At 34.8% G+C, this 20048-nt stretch overlaps 1 protein-coding gene across 1 annotated transcript in view; it reads left to right on the forward strand.

Annotated features, from left to right (window-relative positions):
• Positions 1-20048, forward strand: part of TBC1D5 (TBC1 domain family member 5) — a 322079-nt gene that overhangs the window by 22169 nt on the left and 279862 nt on the right. The window contains exon 2 of the mRNA XM_026103718.2: positions 4746-4807. The gene's annotated coding sequence lies outside the window, so the exon portion shown is untranslated. The remainder of the gene's footprint in view (positions 1-4745; positions 4808-20048) is intronic.

Here is a 20048-nt window from a genome sequence, read left to right on the forward strand (position 1 = left end):
ATTAGTGGTTAAGGTACCTGCTCAAGATCGCAGTAACCCAGCTTTACAGTTCCTCCTGTCTGTGATACATGACAGGAATGTGAATCAGCATTACCTGTCTGAGGTGAGTGCTCTGATGTCAGTGCTGCTTTTCTGGAGTATGTATCTCAACATCTCATAATGGGTACATTTTACTTGCAATTAATTGGAGTAGACAACCAAAAACAGATTAGTAGCAGAGATTTATGGTGCTCACCTGGATAAAAGATAAATAGGCTTAATACCTCATTTAGTTATTTATATAAAATAGAAAAATTGTGTTCTTCAGAAATTAAAATATCTATGTTGGTATTAAAATACACTGATAAAGGAATGGGGCAGCTGATGTTTTACAAAAATTAAAGCATATACCTGCAGTCCAATGACAGTTAAGGCCTAAACTGGGAGAGCACTTAATTGTGGAATAAGACATGATCTGATCTTTTTGAGAGTAAGTTGTGATATTCACTTTATTTTATATGACTATCCTGAAAGAACAGCCCAGCATTAATTCTGTAAGACTATGACTGCAGACTCTGTGAACTTATAAAGTAGTCCTTTTGTGTGCAGATTTGTGCAATTCATAATTTGGAATTTGAAGCTCCAGTAATTAGGGCATGTGAAGTAAACATGTAATTGGAAAGAATCATTCTTTAGCAATGTAAAGAAATAAGACTGATTCCTCTGTTGCCATCACAAAAAGTATTACTGAACGCTTTGGCCTTAAAACCTTCTTTACTGCAGAAAGTGTATTACTTGAGAAATAACGCTCTTAACTTTAGGGCTGTACTTTATCATGTATATGACATTTGAGAGCTTATTAAGAATCAAGAGTTATGACATTAAGGTTCTTCAAAAAAGGGGAAAGAGCCTTACGTAGCAAAATGTAAATATGAAATAATTATAAATTAATTCTTCACCTAGTCCATTTATTTAAGCAGTATTAATGTTTTATCATTTCTTTTTAATAGAAAACGCAATGTTTAAATAATGTGATAATTGTATTTTTGAACACAATAGAACAGTGTCTTTAATTGGAAAATCAGATTTTGCTACCAAAATAAAGATCTCATAGTTGGGAATAGTTCCAGGTTAGCATCTTATGGAGGAGTCTGTGGTGAATACTGCATATCAGTCTGATAAAGGGTTAATGGTGAAAACTGATACAAATTTTATCTTTTTATAAATCAATGGGTTAGTAAAAATGTGGGCTTACTGTTGATCATTAGAATACAAAACTATCTGTTGAAATCAATTAACATGCATATCTGATGACTGATTGTATAAATACGAAAGTCAAATAATTGTAATCGTTAACCATGGCTTCAGGTCATACGAGTTGTCAGCTCAAAAAAAACTAGAGGAGAAGGAGGTTGATTTGCATATATTTAATGTGGCATGCTGTACATGTGGGAATTTGAGATAAACCTCTGCTAGTAATCTGCTTGTTTTTATCTAAAAATCGACTAGGAAATGTGGATCATAACAGCCAAGTGAGTTCTGTGTTGTATTGATAGCAGTTGATTCAGTACTTTGGAGTTTGACATTTTACTATATATTTTAATATGTTAAAATTGTTATTTTACTAAGAGACAGTTGGAAGAAGCTGGTTAAAGAATTTATTTGAGAAATATTCAAAGTTCTTGCCAGAAGCATACTCGGAACTATACTGTAACTGTTTATAAGACTGGATTACTTTTAAAGTTTTTAGTTAGACTTGCACAGTATGTATCACAAGCACTTTTATTTCTTTTTATGATAAAAGAAAAATCAGTAAGACGGGTAATAGAAATACAATAAAAATTCTAAAGGAATACTGTCCTAAGTCACAAGAGTGTCTTTCTATGTGAAGTGGACCAAACAGGTAATTTTTAATTTAATTGATGAATTGTAATAAATAGAGGGAAGGAAAGTGTGGCAAAGTGGAGTGAGGCTTCTGGCCTTGGAAGGGTTTGCATACTATTTAAGTTCCTGAATAGAATAAATCATTGCAATCAAAATTTTTTTTCGTGTGGAATGCAAAATACTCCATGTAGCTCGTAACAGTTCAAAGAGTCCTTGGAATTGGAGGCGCAGTCAGGAATCGGAACCTTACGTTACCTGTATTAAGTACATGTCTGTCTAGCATCTCCTTGTCCCTATTTTTCTGCTTCTGAACATTTAAAAACATTTATTTTTCTGTCCTAAATTTTGAAATAGTTACCCCTTTCTAAAGTTTCCTTTGGTTACTATGTATTTCATGAGTTTTCAAGTAGGAGTAGCAACAATATATGTCCTTTGATCTAATTAGTACCTGCAGACTAAGAAATTCACTGTTGATGGCAGTGTTAAAAGGTAGAGAGGAGAGCAGGAGGTCTTATTGCTCAATGCTTTTTACTGTGAGCCTTATTTATGATTTCGCCACTGTAAAGATTTAAAGTTAGTCCTTGGTACATATGTGGTACAATGCAGTTCCTTGCGTTATTACCCAAGTTAGTTTGAGTACTGGCAGCAACCCGTCCTCCTTTTTGTAGCAGTCTGCTTCGCAGCCTGAGTACAGTACCGCACTCACGCAACTGCTCTATTTCTGGTTTCCTTGGTCTGTAAAATACACTGGAATGGCACTGTATTTTGCTTTAGCCTTCCATTGACCAGTGTTTTGCATGCATTGTTGAGGAAAGGCAGGCAATGTATTGTGTTTCTCGGTGTAGGGAGAAGAGAACCGGCTGGCCGAACTGAGGGAAGGACTCAAACTCAGTTTCTGTGCTTTACCTCCTGTCCAGGGCGGAGTTCGCGTTTGATTGTGGAAGACACAAAGGTGTCTGTTTCTCAGGTCATTGGCTGTATCACCTTCTGTCTGAAGTGTCCTTTCTTTAAATAATTTACGTGTCTATTTAAGCAGAGAATGGTGGCCCTCTAACTGGCAAAAAAAGTACTACTGTGAGGTCAGTTCTGGAGTCATACACACAAAGCCAAAATTAAACAAACATTACGGTAATTAAAAACCAAAGAAGATTTTAAAAGGGAAAAAAAAACATTTTTAAGACATTGGTCACTGTAGTTATGCTTTTAGTTCTACTGTAACTCAGAAGTGAAATATCACTTTCCTACCAGAGGCTGCCAAGCTGGAGATGAATGAAAATGATCCATGACTTAGTGATACTTTCTACAGAAAGTCTGATTCCAAAATCTCAGGATCATTCCTGAGCCATTGTTTGTCCCAGTAATCCTTAAAATCTTTTAATGTATGAAGGGTATATAGTACTTTTTCAAGGATCCATTACTTTAAAAAGAAGGGTGTGGGATATTTGTGATTTGTGTTTGGAGAGTGCAGGCGGGAGTGAAGTGTCATTCTCAAAACACAGATCTCGGTAGTAAAAGAGAATGCCATAGCAGAAAATGTGCTCTCGTTTGTCCCACTTCCAAAAAATATCTTCTGAGAAAGGAGTGCCTCAGATTCCTTAAAATATTATGCAAGTTTTTTGTACTGTTGTGTTTCGGGGCTTGCAATATTATTAGCTCAAAAGGGAGATATGCTTTTTCATGATGACTATATTTAGCCAGGAGGAATAGTCCTTTTTAAAGCAAATTGAAATGAGTGTATGAGAGTGTGAAATTATCAGCAGTGCTGGTGCACATTTACATTACTTCTACATACTCTTTTGAATGACCACACAACAGAACAAGTACTTCATTTCCACTGTGTTGATTTTTCTTGACAAAACATGGCAGTCTATCCAAAGGAGGGTGTTTAGCCAAGATAAATATAAAATTTATGATTAAGCAAAGTGTTTCCTTATTATAATCCCTAAAGAGAATTTGAGACTTGTTAAATAAAATGTGCCAAGGTAGTTTTAAGAGTAAATTGTCCTTTATACTTTTAAATGCTGAAATACAATAAAACCATCCCCATTTGAGATCTTATCAGCCGAAACAACGCTGCTTACTGACTTCCTTTGAACCAAATGTCAAAAAAACATGTATATATACAACATATAGTTGTATAGTAACTTCAGGTTTGATGCATTCATTCAATATTGCAAGCCTGTATAGAGATCAAGAACCCATATCAGTGATGTGGCTTGTAAAACTGCATCTCACTCCTTCCTGTAATGTGTGTTATGGAAGGAAGCAAATAAACCTCCTTTTAGACAGTACAGATAAAAATTGATAATGTGATTACACTTCTGGCACATTTCTTTAAATGCTGTATTTACAGAATACCACTTTGAAGAAAACTGTGGTGACTGTCAATATGTTTCATTAAAATAAATAGGGAATGTAAACTGATTCAGGAGATCAGTGAGTTTTGACCTTTGTGGTGTCAGTGTTGGCTTTGGAGTGCAGTGTTCTAATTAAATTGTGAATGTACTTAGATAGTGGATATTAAATGGTCTCGTATTTTTTCAAGGACTATGAACTTCGAAAATCAAGGATAACATTAGATGTCAGCCAAGTATTTTGTCCTTCTCATGGTTTGTCTTTACATCTGAATTAGTGCCAATTTGCACAGATTGTGTGTCAGCTTAAATACAAGAAACAGGCCTCAGTCTGCTTGAACTCATTCCACCAAAGACTTCTAAAAACTTGTGGTAGTCTGCAAACTATAATGGTTGTTTCACATTAAGTTTCTTTGTAGAATTATAAAACAGCTTTTCTTGTGCTTTCAAATAAGATGTTGTCATCCACTAATGAATGAGATACCATCTGTAATAATTAAGGTTATTCTACTTGTTTTCCCCCTGCAGCAAAACTTCTGAAGGTTTGCAGAAGATAGTAGGAGAACCACCAAAAAGGCTATTGCAGTATTGTAAGTACTACACTTGCCGGGGGGGGGGGGGGGGGAAGTGAATTAAGAATGTTGAAAGATTTTCATTTTTTGGGGGAAAAATGTGCTACATAAAGGGATTACATGTAAAATACAGAGCAGGATGTATTGTAGCCATCATGTTAATAATTTACAAGGAAAAAAACTGCAGTCTTGTAAAATCTAAAATTGTATCCTTGTGCAGTGTGATCAGGAATTTACCAATAGCAGTGAAAAATATTTCTGTATCCACCAAAGATTGATCTAGTTTATATACATTTGTTTATTTAAAACTATCAGAATTTAGAAAATCATTGTAGTTTTGCAGGTTTGTCATTTGTTTTAGTGACTTATTGTTTAGGTTATTTTGCAGAATTATTTATTTGCTGATTTATTTATGTATTTCATTATTTATTTATTTGATTATTTAGTAAATTATTTATCTGATGAATTATTAATACATCTTCATGACATGCTTTAAATTATTTATAACTTAATTTTGAGTTTATTGCTTTTCGACGCTGCATTGTTACTGACTAGTTTTGATTTTTTTTTCTCTTTCTTGGTTCTTGAAAATTAAAGTACTAGCTCTAAGGCAAAATATATTCTTTGCAGAATCCATAGATGGTTTTCAGTAAAGTAATTTACCATGTGGATACTAATTTTGTTTAGTTTTATATTGCTTAATATTGCTTTTCTACTTATTTAGCTTTTGCTTCTATTATTTCATAGGTGTGTCAAGATCAAATGAGTGACCTTTAAGGAACAAGGATAAATGTTTATTTTAAAATGTATAGAAACAGAGTCATTCTGTTTTCCCATTGTTAATTACTCTTTAATTAGTCTTAAAGTTTGCAACAGATATTTTTGTCAAAATAAAAAGGATGCTTTTTAATGAGCCTCTTGATAGCTGAACTAATTGAACTACATTCAACTTCTGCTAATAAAATAATAGAATTGTATTAATAATTCTTGTGGAGAGTTCCTTCTTACTAGCAAAGTTTTCAATATATGGGGAGGAATGATGGTATCTTTAGATACATGTCGAAGGAGATCTGTGTCAGAGTGACAGATGAGTTACGTTTTTTTTTCCCCCCACTGCTTTTTTGCATGCATAGGAATTTATAAGCTTCAAAAATTCAGCATCTCTGTGTTGTTAGATGTAAACTACTGTTATGTTCTGTGTTCACAAAGAAATCATTCTTACCTCACAGCATATTGTTGCAAAGCCTGTTGTTGCATTGCTGTCTTCTGCCAATTAAAAAGGTCTGCAATCTAGTCTTTTTCTCTGAAGAGTCTTGAATAAATGCATAAAAACAATGTAAGGGGTCAAATTCAGGCTTCATATATAAGCACTAGCTCCGTGGAGTTTGAAACAGGTACCTCAGATCAGAATTTGACTCAGAGTAAATTTTCACTGATGTATTTTTGAGGAACTATAAGCCTCTTATCTGAAGTTACTTATTTAACTTCTGTTCTCAATGGGTAACTCCTCCTGCAGTCTGAAGCCATCTTGTAGGAAAGTGCTGTGACTGACAGCATGGTTTCATAGCACTGAAGGAGCTTTAATGACTAGGGCAAAGCAGTAGTTCCTGTGGAAAAGTGCCGTGTGCATAACATGGCCTTTATTCTATGTTTAGTGCCTGAAATGAATTACTATATACTTTAAAGTTTTAACACAGCATGGAAAGGCTGTATTGTGCATTTCAAGTTTCAGTGCCGTTGAAATACAGTAGAAATGGCCTCTGTAGACAGGTTTCACTACAGAACTTAAATTATGCATGTGTGTATCCAAATTCCTTATTTTGAAATATTGAATGTATGAATATTTAATTTGTATCTTGCTTTAGTATCTTCATATGCTTGCCTTAAAGGAAGCTGTTTCCTTTGATTTATATACATGGATAAAAATGTGTGTACGGTATGTATCAATGGTTTTTCTCTCTACAGCATTAGATGAACAACTTCAGATAACGCTAGCTACTGATTTTTATTCTGCAGCTTGCTACCGTTGTATAAAATGTGAATTTGTCATATTTGTTCTATTAATTTTCCTTGAATTTCAAATTCATTTGCTTTCCAGAAATATTTTCTTAATTACATATGTTTAGAAAAGTCAAGTATGTTGCACATCCTAACGATGCAGTATTTTTGGTCTGTGCACAGTAACAAAGCCCTGAATATTATCATCATTTGGGGCAGAATTTTAACCTGAAATTTACATTTCTCTTTATTTGAATGTTTTGACTGAAAGGGAGAACTCCAAGGGAGTTCCTGAATGTATACTGGTTTTTGTGACATGGTCTATGAATTTTTGTCTTATTTCCTTGCATAAACGAGATCTTATTGTTCAGTAAGACCTAGGATACGTGGTTACAAAGGTAAGTGCTGTCAATACATTCTGCCACCAGATTCTCAGAGTATGAAGCACTTCCTGAAATACATGCTACTGCTGTTACAGGGTAATATAACGCAGCTTATGTGTTGGCGCTGAAAGTAGCTACATTGTAATGATGACAAGTGAAAGTACAGCCAAAGGTCACATTAAACAAGAGATTTCTTTCACACCTCATCCATTTTCTGGATAGGGTATGAAAATAGCTCTGTTCCCTACGCTACTGTGTTTTTAAAAAGAAGTTGTCTTGAAATGATTTTTTTAATGCCTTTTATATTACTTTGTTCACATTTTAAGAAATGGACTGTAGAATTCTAGTGTGCTAACATAGGTGCTACAAAAGTGTTCAAAAGTAGCTTAATTTGGGTGCAGTTAGGCAATATAAGTAATATTTCAGCTTACTACATATTTTTAGTTCATGGAGTTGCTTAAAGGTGCTTCAGGTTTTAGAAGGAGAACTATTTATGCGGAAAGTGTTATTTATATTAATATTGCATAACCATAACTATTTTTTTCTTATGTATTTTTTTAAGAAGAAAAATATGGATTTTTTTCTGAAAATTGCAGACTGTTTTTCAGAAGTAGAAAAGGAAGAGCAAACATCTCCATGTTGATGGACTGTTTTTTAGCTTCAATTTAGAGATCCTGCTAGTAATGTGAAAGGATAATTTAGACTGTAGGCTCAATCAGTTCCTGGTCTTATGCTGAAACAGCCAACCAGGATGCTAAAAAAAGAGTCGTTTTTAAAATGTGAATAGTCATGTATTAGATAATGAAAATGAAGCTGATCTTGTTTCACAGAGGTTGCTGAGCAGTTAGGAGATGCTGGTTGGGAGGCCTAAATCTGGTGTGTTATTGATAGGTATATTTCTGTTCTAATCTAACTCCATAGAAATCATAGAAGCCATATTAAGCTCTTCTTCAATTTATTCCATACAGATAAAAGAATTTACATCTCATGAGTCATATATTTCCTGTTGTATCTTTAATACATCCATTTTTAGTATTTTTCTTGCCTCTGTTCTCTGTTGGTATACTTAGAGAGTCTGTGTGTAGGAGCCTGCTATTTCACCCATGAAGCAAGGAGGAGTTCAAATCAATAGCAGTGTGCCACTGATACTAAATGATGTTTCTTCTTACCACAATAAGGCCTGATTGTGTCATCCTAATGACACTAGCTTGCTTCACAGAATAGGGATCAGCACTCTCTCAAATCAAGCTTTACAAGTATTAAAAAAGCCTTGTGGAGGAAATACTAGAGAAATACTCTAGTATTTGTAACCAAACACATGCATTGGATTTGTAAAATGAGTATTCAAGAACTCAGTAGTTCTGTTTCACTTTTTAGGAGAGCTGGTTTGCAGTGCATTTTGGAAGTATGTGTTATAAGATGTAGGATTGATCAGAGTTGACACGAAAGCATGATATTTTAGCAAGAAATTACAAGCATTATTTAAAAAAAAAAATCAGATAAAATGGGGTTCATAGTAAGACCATAGCTTAAAAAATACCTCAAGATAGCAGAAATTCTTCATGTTCCACAAAAAAGTCTTTGCAGCACTGCCAAGAAAGAGAATGTCTGCAAGAGGGAAAAGATATAGCCAGCAGGAATTGCCACACTAGGTCCAGATTACACTTTACATTGTGGTCAAAAAGGAGTAAACAGTTGTTCTTTACTTGGACTAAGGATCCTCTAGAGAGATAACAGTTGTAGAAAGATATGAGTTTGAGAGGAAATAGTATAACCATGGGAAGCAGTGCCATCATGATAGAAACTTCCAGGCGTAATGGTGGTAGCAGCAGTGGGTTTTTGGGAAGCTCAGACTTTTTTGTGTTGGATATCTTTGAGCAACAGGAGAGATGAATCATCCTATTTCACTATTAAAATATCCTGCTCTTTACAGCAGCATATTTGTTGGTACATTTGTATATGTATCTTTCACTGTAAAATAGATGTAAATTTTTTTCATCTGAAAGAACTTTAGAAGATATTACAGTTGCATGGTTAAATATTCACATAGTACATCATGAATTTCAGCTTCAATATTGAACCACAACTGCCCATTCTATGAAGGCCTTTCAATAGTAAGCAGCTTTATTAGTAGTTACACATGTAGCTTTTTTATTATAAGACAATGAAAATAGTGTAAATACATTTTTAAGCAAAACATGGGTTCTCAGACATTCATAATGTGAGCTGCATTTTAACATTTTTGTTTTTTTTCAATATCTACCCTTCTATTTCTCTCATTTCTATCTGTACGATTTTTATAAGGTCACCTGCCATCATGATATCTGAGGGTTTTTGTGAAGAGGAAACACCTCGTGTTTTGCTGGCAATGAAGCAAATTACAGTAATGGTTTATATTTCAGTAATGGTAGTGAATATTATATAAACTTTATGCAGTCTTTTGGGTTTCTTTAATGCATGTTAACTGCAGGAAATGAGTAGCATCCCAAAGATGACCAGCAACTCTAGAGATGTAGCTCATAGAATTTACCTGCCTCAGATCTAGGAAGTTTTCAGTGATTCTCTTTCTCACTGAAATGTTTTAATGGATTAGGCCAAGTCTACATCAGGAGCACTTTGTCAGCTTACTTATCCTAGTGACACACTTCTACCTCAGATGCAGCTTACTAGCAAAATGGTAGTCTTGCCAGAATAGCATAGTCTAGTCCATGCATCTCCTCCTCCTTCATTCTATCCCCAGTGCTGAAAGAAGCTAAAAATCAATTTTGCTAGTATAACTTCCCCTTAATTATGTAAAGTTAGCACACATTTGAAACACCACCAGCATACTCTGTCCTGCCATGCATAGGTATACTATCTTATCATATACCTAAGATGCATAGCAAAACCAGCCACTAATGTCTTATCAGCAATACAGTGAGGATGCAAGAAGTTCAGTGAAGAAGGATCTGCCTTATGTGGTGACTTGTCTCTACTAAAACATGTTTTTCCTTTCAGCTGAACTTCTGATCTTGCAAACATTTGAGCTTAACTTATGACAAGCTGATAGTGGCACTGAAGTTGATTAATATATTCTCTTGCAGCATTATATTTAGTAAATACCAATTTTAGACTATTTTCTTTATCCCAGGTTCTTTGGCATATGGTTGTAGCTGGATTTAATGTTCCCTACCTCTGTTGTGAGGATCAACAAACATTAAAAACATCCCTGATAGTTGTGAAAACAGTAAACAGAAATATCAAATGCAGTGAGCTTTGTCATTCTCCCATTTTTATGTTGTTTATATTATTTCTCTCTTTTTTTTGTAAATGCCATGTTCTGGTGGACCAGAGCTTTCAAAGAACCCAGGCATCTGTGATTGTTCCATTATTTCATATTTCTATCAGTTCTATTTCTAATGTTTGATTTAAAAATCAGATTTAGATTAATGCTGCAAAACTTAATTTCTGTACAACAGGCATTAATATGAATTTCATATGTTCAAGCAAACAAGAAGTTCTTTTGGAATTATAATATCTATTGATAGACAGAAGCTGGTGTTCATGGGTAATTTGGAAACTCGATGTATAAGCTTTCCTTTGACGTTTCTCATAATATGCAGCTAAAAAATGAAACTATTGCTATTATTTTACTAGGTAAGCTCACTTTTTTCTGTTTCTATGCAGAACTGTTTTTGTTTCAATACTATACAGCTCTTCACTGTATTATGTCTGTTTGTGCTATCTGTTTTGCTTCAAAAGATAATGCCCATTGCATGCTGAAACATCTTCATTCAAAACTTAGAAAATATTTAAAGGTAATAATGTATATTTTCTTTGCCATGCCTACTTTTTTTTAATGAATACCTGTACTACTTAGGAAGGAAAGTAAAAGTAACGTGGGAGTGAGAAGTATATTTGTATAACGACTTGAAAAAATGCCTTTTGTTTGTCATTTATCCCTTCAATTGTACCGTACTACTTTTAAGACTTCTTCTTAGAGTGACTGTATTGTATGAATGTGCATGTAATACATTCTCAGAACAATTAGTAAAACTACATGCACATCTGAAGATATATTCTGCATCTTCAGTAAAACATATTTTGAATAAGTAGCTGATCTATTGAATAGAGTTGTCCATTGATTCTAAAGATCTTTTTCTGTGCTCAGACGAATCAAGATATAATCATTTGTAATTTCTTCTCTTCATTAAAAGAAGTGATGAATAATATGATTGGAGGGAGTGCATGAGTCATGAAATGGGTAGTTGAAGAATCATGGAAAAATTCACTTAGAAAAACCCTCTTCTGCTTACCAGGATTCATAATGTGTGTTCGGTTTTCTGTAACATATCCAGAAATTATGATGGTAAAGGTTTTAATAAAAGCCTAGGATGGATGAGCAACAACTCTATAGTCACTCTATTCTAACATTGATATGATGCGTTATAAGAGAGAGTCCTGTAACTCTCAGGTAAAAGTACAGTGATTGTGGATAAAATGAAGATCAGAGGATGCTTTCTCTTTTGATCTCCATGTGATGAGGAAAATAAAATGTCTTAAAATATACTACAAATAATGTGGAGTGAATGTAGAACCTATCGTCCCAACAGTATGTGTGCTGCTATGAAACAGCTTTTAAGGGGCTGTTGAAATATTGATAACTTGGTAGAGCACTTCAGAATTTCCTTATTCTATTTCAAATATAGATCTATGTTAGCGAGTCAGTATTTGTGCTCTTTTTTCTTGTTGGTAGAACTAGGCATAAAAGAGAGTAAAAATAAGTATTGTAACTAAATAAGTGACTTGACATAGCTCCACCCCCCAAAAATTCATCTTGTTTTCAACTTTCATACTAAAATCATGAGGCATTTATTACAAAAATTGCTCAGTAGATTCAAGCACCAACTAAATGTCCCAGGCAAGAGTCATATAACCAGCTGTTGTTCTCCCTGCAGTGACCTGGGCTAGGCAGCCTAGCATCTGCCTCTGTTTTCTCTTCAGTGACCCAAGCCAGATTTCTTCAGACTAATGCTGGTTTTTTTCCCTGCAGTCACTCATGCTAATTTCTTTTAAATGCTACAGCTGTTTTTGAAAGATCTCTTTTTTTCTTTTCTGATTCACTCTGTGATTTTGAAGAGGTGATTTTTAAAATTCTTGAGTAATGTTAAACATAGGATTGTTCATCAGTTTTGCTTCAAGGCATATGTCAGCACCATAGGAAAAAGGAAAATGAGATTTACTTTCACAGGAAAAGCCCCATCTTTCCTGAGGTTCCTATGGACAAAGAATCCTGATGTTGAACTGAGTTAATTCCATTCATTTAACTAGAAAGAATCAAGGCGAAGGTGTTGGAAGCTTGGGAGGGTGCAGAATTCAGAAACATGCAAAAAGGGATGTTTTGCTCTGCGAACTAACAGGCCGAAAATATTATGTAGCAATATGTTCCAAATGAGAATAAAAATCAAGCTATTAATGATATAAGCCTTAATCAATGGGATCAAGCTGTTTTCTGGAAGTCATTATTGCTGAATAGTTAAATGCAAAATAGTAAAGTGTATCCTCAGTATTTCTTTTTCACAACCTATTCCACAGAAATTTCTAACAGATGATTAAATATATGGAAGGAAGAGCAAAGGAGGAAGGGATAGCATGAAAGAATTGCCAATGATTGCCAAACTCTCCTGTGATGACAGTTTTCGTTTTTGTCACTGATAATTTTCTGATAATCAGTCTTTTTCAGTCTTTTACCTTCAGTTTTATTTTTTAAATATAGTTGTTGTTAGAACTACAATTAAAGTTTAGTGATCTTTTAGAAAATTTAGAAATATAGAATGTCTTTTAGAATTTTTAGGATTACTAGAGCATGCTAGAGGCCTCATATTTGTTTGTATTTGCAGTTTTGGATGATGCAATATTCTAGCTTTCTCGCATTGTTTTCAAGTGGATAGTGTGCCCCTTATCTTAATAATTTAGGGACAGCAAGCATGCAACACAAATGCATTCTGTTCACTCAGTAGAAGAGGCTTCGCTTTTTCCATATGGTTGTGTCTACCAACCAGTTAGCCAAAAAAATGTCAGAAGTCAAATTTCTTCCTCTCAAGCTGCCTTTGTCATGCTGATTACAAGAGTAGGTTACTCCGTAACTCTGGGCATTTCTTCAGAGCATGATTTTTCACTGAACACTGTTACGCCTTTTATTTGTTGTATGAAATAGCAAAATTAAGTGGTTTGCAGCAACACAGTTTTCTGAAGAATAATGAAAAAATCATAGCATATATTGGTCTTGGTATATACTCAAAATGCCTGTTTTATTTCAGGGATAGATTTTGCTTCCACCAAGATGTGGGCAACATGAATGAGGCCTGCTTCTACCACTAAATAATGAACCTCCTTTACCTCTTTCATCATGTAGTGTCACTTCCTATCTTATCTCAATTTATTGAATCCATTTTAGGCTTGGAGAATGACTCTTATGCATACACAGAAAGGAATAGTTTACAGGAGGGTAGGCCTGAATGTCTGCAGATGATAAAAGCTGTGATAATGAAATGTTTTTCCTTCAAAATCAGACTTTTATAAATTGATAGCCTGGCTGGACTGACATCCTATCCATGTTGGTAGTGGACAGAAATGGGCTTTTGATAGCCCAGGTTAGAATGTGGCTATCTGGAGAATCTGGGAGTTTGAACCCATGTATTCTGCCAGAATAGCAGTGGTGGATGTTGATTTCTGTATCCCAATGAGCATTGCTACGAGGGTCAGGAGATGAAAAGTTTGGTTCCTGATTCACTGCTACGTGGGCCCTCTGTGGGCCTGCTCTGCCTCAGTTCCTTTGGGAAAGTGGAGATGACAAATACACTCAGAGCTAATGCAGATAAAATTGAACCTAATTACTACCTGTTCCTTTCTTCTTCTTCATCTTAAAGTTTTGTCGGGATATACAAATAGCCTGTGATGAAAAAATTTGAGGAAAGGAGACTTGATGGAGGTGAAAAAATCACACCAAGAGTGACTGAGAGAGAGAGAATGTGGGGTTCTATGCGATAGTTAAGGATATTTTGTCAAAACTGACCTTTGCCAACATGATTCTTGTTTGGGGATAAACTCAATTATAAATATACCTACCTCTCCTTTAGGGACATCTCTTATAAACAGACATTATTAATTATAGATTGACCCATAACTGATAGATCCATGAAGATATATTGTCAGCTTCTCATATGCTGAGATATCAAGTATCCCTAAAGAGATGAAACAGAATATTTTTTTGCATTCTTGTAGAAGTAGTGAAGGTTTCAGTGAAATGTTCTGGTTGGATAAGTTACAGCTGATACCCTGTTCTCCTCAGGATACCTCACCCCCACCCCCTTTTTTGTGATCTCAATTTTTTGTGGGTTTTTGACTTTGAAGAAGGCCTTAATGAGACATACTTATTAATAATGATTTAATAGTGTTTGTGTGTTCAGACAGGTCTTTTGGGAAGTTTGATTGTATCAATCGTCATATTTCTATCAAAAAAAAAAAAAAAATCAAGGACTGAATCCTCTTTTCTTACCAAAATGATTTCAGCCTGTTTTAGCCCCTTGTGTTATACAGCGAGCTATCAGTTTGAAAAGCTTTTGCATAAGAAACAAACTTCAGAAGTGAAATCAGGACACGTAGCTACTGTTTTGAACCTTCAAGGAAAACTGCATAGCAATAAATTTTCATTATATGCTAGCATTCAAGACTCTTATTAAGGGAAATGGTGTAGTGCAAGTCAAAAAGTTTATGTACTTGTCCAAAAAGATTCCATTATAAGTTGGCTTCAGAAGTGAAATGAAAAAGTGCTTCCTGGATCTCTCCATTTATGTGACCTAGGTTCAGGCTGTATAAGCAACAGGCAATATATTTTGTAATTATTTTTATTTGACCATGAGAAGTACTTTCTTATGGTTTTAAGTAACTGACTCCTAGGCCAAATGACTTGTGGCTCTGTGATTTGTTGCTGGGATTTCAGTTATTCTTATTTTCATCAGACTTCCCAAGATGCGTTCTCTGTATCTAACGAGAGGTTTTTGAAGGCTTTTTTGCCCTAACTGTTGGGAAAGCGTAGAGATTAATACCTTCTTGCCTGTCGTTTAGTTTCTCTAAGTTTTGCTTCATTTTACAATGAGGTTTTGTTACATTTGGCATAGGTTTAGAACATCCCTTGTCATGGTGTAAAAAAATTCTTTCAGCACTTGTGACAGTAGCATTCCGTGGAAAATTTGGGGGAGATTTAGTTCAGCTTGTTGTGCTCGGACAATTGCAGCAGCAGATGATCTGTCCTTTAACTGAAGAAAGGAGATATCCTGCTGTCCAGTAAAATAGGAATACAGATTTTACAATCTTACTGAACTGGAGAATTAATGTTTGTGAAAAGGAAATACATAGGATAATTAATTGCCTTCATATAAATCATCTTAAATTTCTATCCTTATGGAAAACTTCTGCATTGTTTAAAGTATTGTGAGAATATACTTGTGATTTGTATGTCAGCTATTTCAGACTTGTAGTTCATACTGTACTTTATATTGAGATTAATGAGGAGAAAAGGGGTGAGGCATTTTTGTTGTGGCCAATTTATTTCATTTCAGACTGTATTATCATTTGGTGAAAGCCCTATTGATTAGCCTTCATAGCTTTACAGAGCTTTTCTTCTAAGCACTTAAAGTTTGAGTTGTCTCAGTCCCATAGGACTGAAAGAAAGCTGTTAGTACCATGAAATTCTTCTTCTGTATGTTTCCAACAGCTTGAAGCCTCTTCTTGGAATGCAAAATATTAGCACATTAATGTTATTAACCCCTTTAGTACAAAATGCTTTTCGAAGTAAAAATATTTTCATATCTTCAAAGTCTGGATTGTTTCTTCCGTATGAGTACAGTTTCTTAAAGCTGAAAAATGTGTTGCTGTGCAACAAACAGATGCTACTCTAACAATGCAATACATTATGTACCAAAAATGATCTTGGTTTTAATCATAGATGCTGATTTAATGAGACAAAACTAGCTTACATCAAAAATGGATTTAGGGTGTGATTTTGTTTTCTCTGTGTTTTCTCTACGTAATTAGTAGGAATATTGTACCTTATATACTGTGCTTTAAATTTGAAAGTGTACTTTGGTTTTATGTCATTTTATACTCCTGGTTTCTAAATCTGCCTTGTATAATACTCTTTTCATTCCTTTTTATGATGTGAACACAAAGCCATTAGTAAATCTTGTACACTATTAATCTATTTGCAATAAGTGAGCTATTTTCTCAAAAAGAATTGTCTTTTTACAGTATCATTCTGATCATGCTTAATCCTTCCATTTTGGCCACATTTCCTTTTTCCACTTGTTTTCTGAATGTTTCCTATTCAGTGGCTTCATCTTGCGTTTACCATGTGGGATATGTAAGATGTTTGCCTATAACTAATGTTAGGTTATGGATCAGAAAAACAGTGCTAATCAATATTCTCAGATAGTGTCAGTACTTTATATCTTGAGAACACACCTAACCCCCGGGAACATTTAATTTTTGATACCTCTTCAATTTAACTTTCATTTTGTCTTGTGGATATTCTGTACATTAGTTGCTGCCTCTAACCCTTCTATCACCAGATATAAATTTTGATTGACAATTTTACTTTTAGATGAAGTCAGATAATACTATACTTGGGGGGGGGGGGGAAGTCTTCGTATTGTGTTTTTAATTCCACTGAACCCAGCAGAGTTAAATGTAGTTTGGATGCACAGGGAAGAATTAATGATTGGAAGATACAGAGTTGGTAAATTATTTATTCTGGCCCTGAGGAAGCTGAAAAGCTGAGTGAAAGACTAATAAATCATTTGTGGTAGTGCTGGTTGTCACTTCCAATTATTTTAGACGGTTTTGTGATAAACTGCAGCACCTGCTAGATATCCCTACACCATCCCTTGATGCTTGCAGTGCAGCTTGTTCAGTCGATTATCAAAGGCAAATTTGTCTAAAGTTTCCTCAGGTTGGAAAGAGAATTACTTTTCTCAATCACCCCTTCCCCTATTTTTAAGCTCCTTTTTCATTACATGCATGAAATAGGTAAAATCTATGATATATGTAAAATTTGATTGACGTGGTGTACATTCAGGTATGGTCTATTGATCCGCTGAGGAACAGGATGAGGAGTGATATGTGTGTGAGTGTTAGCCTAACCTTGAAAGGCTGTCTTCATTTCATCCTGCTGAAGTGAGCGGTTTCTAAGATATATGAACTAGTATTCATCCGCTGGTTTTGAGGATTGTGTTGGAGCTAGTACTGAAGTTGCAGAGGAGACCGACTTGAGTATCAGTTGACTTTGTCACCTGTTAAACTTTCCTGCTATTTTTTTTCAGCAAGTCTTTCTGTAAAATTCCAATTACATGTACAGAGGCCCTATTGCTCCACGGCATGCAAGACTTGGATAAATAGAGTTTAAGGCAGAGAAAAGTAGTTGGAGGACTGGAGAGAGGATTTAGAAAGAGGAGTAATGGAGTGTCTTTCAAATATAGCAGAGGGAGCAAAATGTTGGAAAGATTAAAGTTGTTCATAGAGAAATAAGTAAGATGAATGATGGAGGGAGAAAGAACTGGAGTAGGTTAGTGACAGGCAGCTTTTCGTTCATACTACCTTGCTGAAGGTAGCTTTGTCAGGCATTTAGTAAGTCTCTAGCTTGCTTATATCTAGCTTCAGTTTGACCGTCGTCTTTTCTGACACACAGGAACCAGGCCTGCCCTAAAAATATTTGTCTTTCAAAAGTGAAAAAAACAGTAAAATGTAATCCAGTTCTATATGTATTACTTTCAAGCTTGAAGGCTGGCTGTCTCTTTAAAAAAAAAAAAAAAAAAAAAAAAGAAAGAGAGAGAGAAAAGAAAAAGAAAGGAAAAAGGTGTTTCAAACCTCACTTTATGTGTGTAATCCAAAGGAAGGGGAGGAGGGAACTCCTGGTTTTGCAAATAACTCCAGTAACCTATTTCTGTTCATCCTGGGAAAAGGACTGCAAAAACTGAAAACAGTATTTAATTGGTTTTCATCTGAACAATCTTAAAAAGTTAGCTTGCATCAGTTGGAGTTAATTGGTTAAAGTTAAAAGTTAATCAGTTTAAAACTGTTGAGATTCTCTTTCATGTCTTTATTACTGGAGGAAAGGTGTCTCTTATACACAGGGCTGAAAGACTACATAGTAAATGTTGAATGCTATAACTTACGTGGTGTAGAGTAAGCTTTCGGTATATTTTTCACTACTTTCCTAGTCTAATCCATCCAAATAAAATGGAATTCTAAATATTCTGGGCCATTATAATCTAAACCTCCATTCTTTGGAAGGTAGAAAATTCAGAGTTTTTGTATTTATTTCCGTTGTTCCAATAGTGGAACACAGTTTGGAGTTTTAAGTGAGATCATTTCTTAGGAAGTGATAGTATTTTGACCCAAATAGCTAGTTCAAGTCAAATCAGAGCAGTGGCCATGCTGATTAAAATCAGCACAATCAAAAGACCTTTGCTTTTTTCTGTGAATCTTGTTGAGGTGGAGCCTTGCTTGTTGTGCTCTAGTAACTCGGGAAAAAATCGCATGAAAATACCAGGCACAGTCACTGTGCTTCCCCCGATGACTGTGGTACGGAGGGAACTGCAGGATTTAAGTTCTAGATCTCTTAACTTTAAGGAAGCTCCATGAATCCATGTGAAATTTTTGTAACCTGTAGATCGTTTCTGAATGCATTTAGGAACTGAGCTGTGGCCTGTTTAAGTTCCAGAAAGTTGATACCAGGTGCCAGAAAAACATGCTTAAATTCAGTGAAGGGAGTTCTGTCGTTTGGTTGGGGGGGGCAGGAAGGATTGTTTGCTTAGTTTACTGGAAACTTTTTTTCTTCTATTAGTGTGCATATTTGCAACCACTGATGATGTTATAGAATGGACAGTCTGTAAGAACTGATCTTTATTATTATTATTTTATTATTATTATAGAAAATGTTTCTGTGAACATGCTCTATCTGATGCTAACACAAATCAAATCAGTGTGGATTTTTTTCTGTGGCTTTAATCAACCATTTAATCATGATTTAAATCAAGCTCTAGATGTAAATGGATATTAATCATGGTTCTTACTTCCTTATTTCCCAAAGAAAGGTGGTGTCTGTAGCAAATGTTGATTTGCAAATAAATACACCTTTTCTCTAGCAGTTTTATATTTCTTGATAAACATAATATGGTGCATTTATGCATTTTTTAAGCAATTACAGACCTCAACATATACAAAAATAATGGTTTTTTTAGTTTTACAAGAAAGTGGAAGACTGATTATTTTTAGGACTTTAATTCATGATTTGTATCTAGTTCAATGCATGTCGGCATTGAGTTAAAACTGCACAAAAATAGCAATATGTAATTTTCTTAAGGTAGTTTCATTTGCAGGATAAGTGTGCTGGATATACAAAAAAGGGGAAGAAAAAATGCATTCTGAAATGAAAATGGATTTCTTTTACAAGATACTGCTTATAATAAACTCTTCACTGTGTGCTAGAAAATCTTAAAACCAATGAATTTTATCCTTAGACCTAGTTTTTATTCAGAGTTTAAAACACGGAAACAAGTCTTTCCCTATTGACTTTCAGCTTTGAAAGTCATTGAACTCAGCCCATCAAATAACAGAAAAATCAGACATGATGACAGCTCTGCACCTGCCTGAGAGGCTATCACAGTCAGGAGTTGTGTCAGTCATTGAGCAAACTATCTCCAGGTTTTCACCCATTTTTTTTCTTTATTCTTTTTAATAGAGGGGCTTTTTTAGACAGCATAGCAGCCATACCGAATTGGGCCGGACATACTTCTAACCTAATGTCCTTTTTCTAGCCTGGCTGAAGAAAGATTCCTGGG

This window comes from Dromaius novaehollandiae, chromosome 2 (assembly GCF_036370855.1).
Source record: "Dromaius novaehollandiae isolate bDroNov1 chromosome 2, bDroNov1.hap1, whole genome shotgun sequence".
Classification (NCBI taxonomy): Eukaryota; Metazoa; Chordata; class Aves; order Casuariiformes; family Dromaiidae; genus Dromaius; species Dromaius novaehollandiae.